The 1,089-nt window shown below is 43.4% G+C and overlaps 1 non-coding gene across 1 annotated transcript; it reads left to right on the top strand.

The window, feature by feature from the left end:
• Window positions 1-656: 656 nt before the first annotated feature.
• On the top strand, window positions 657-786 carry LOC115029771 (small nucleolar RNA SNORA31). Its single transcript, XR_003835337.1, has one exon. It is a non-coding gene; the product is annotated as a small nucleolar RNA SNORA31 (small nucleolar RNA).
• The last annotated feature ends 303 nt before the right edge of the window (window positions 787-1,089 follow it).

Here is a 1,089-nt window from a genome sequence, read left to right as displayed (position 1 = left end):
CCCCCTTTTCTATTCTTAGAACTCTTCCTATCACACGCTATCATTGTAAATGGTGTGACACACACACACACACACACAAACTTTTCTTCTTCTGGCTATCATCTATTGTGAAATACAATAATTTTAAGAAACAAATAAATCCAAAACTTTTAATGGCGATAGAATTAAGAAAGTTTTTTTTTAATTAACAATTGATAGTGACAAGAGAAAACATCTTACATTGAGTGCTTAGGAGAGGCCTCTGTGAACAGGAGACATTTAAACTGAGTCTGGGGCAGGGGGAGGAGGAGACACATGGCAAGCTAGGGAAAATGCCTTCCAGACAGAAGGAACAGCATCTCCAAAGTCCTGAGGCTGGAAGAGCTCAGGCAAGTTGGTATCTGGTGAGGAGGTGATGATCAGCCAGATTCAATGCAGAGGTTCTCAACTCCGCCATCTTTTAAAATCTACCCAGAATAGCCTGGCAGTGGTAGCGCATGCCTTTGGTCCCAGCACTTCGTTCAAGAGGCAGGCGGATCTCTGAGCCCAAGGCCAGCCTGGTCTACAGAGAAAGTTCCAAGACAGCCAGGCCTACCATGGAGAAATCCTATCTTGAACAACCAAAACAAATAGATATAAAATCTACACAGGAGCTTGTCAAATATGTCAGTATCCCAGCGCATCCCAGTTCAACTGCACCATAAGATTTAAAAGTAACACTTCTGGGTTGCGCTAGGATGCAAAAGGAAACTCTCCCTGTGCCTGTCTTTGTGTCTTTGTGCCCAGGTTGAATTGGAGAGCACATGTCCATGCCAGGGGAGTTCCACACTCAAGCTGATCTGCTCGGGAACTCGCTCTCCTTGGTTTGCAGTCACCACTTGTTTCTTTCGCCTAACACCATAACTGGCAACTGGCGGCTGCTTACCATCCATACACCACCAGGACTTGGGACAGATGGGACTGACATCATCCTGAGCTTTTATTTTGATTGTTATTTATTTGGAGGGGAGGCATTGTTATGGTGGGGAGTTGTTTGTTTTGAGGGTTTTGTTTTTCTTTTTAAAGAAAAATGTCATGTAGGTCGTCTAAAAATAAAATGCATTTAATTAT

This window comes from Mus caroli, unplaced genomic scaffold (assembly GCF_978045245.1).
Source record: "Mus caroli unplaced genomic scaffold, Mus_caroli_1 scaffold_18, whole genome shotgun sequence".
Classification (NCBI taxonomy): domain Eukaryota; kingdom Metazoa; phylum Chordata; class Mammalia; order Rodentia; family Muridae; genus Mus; species Mus caroli.
The sequence above is the reverse complement of the archived record's forward strand: the minus strand, read 5'-3'. Positions and strand labels throughout refer to the sequence as shown.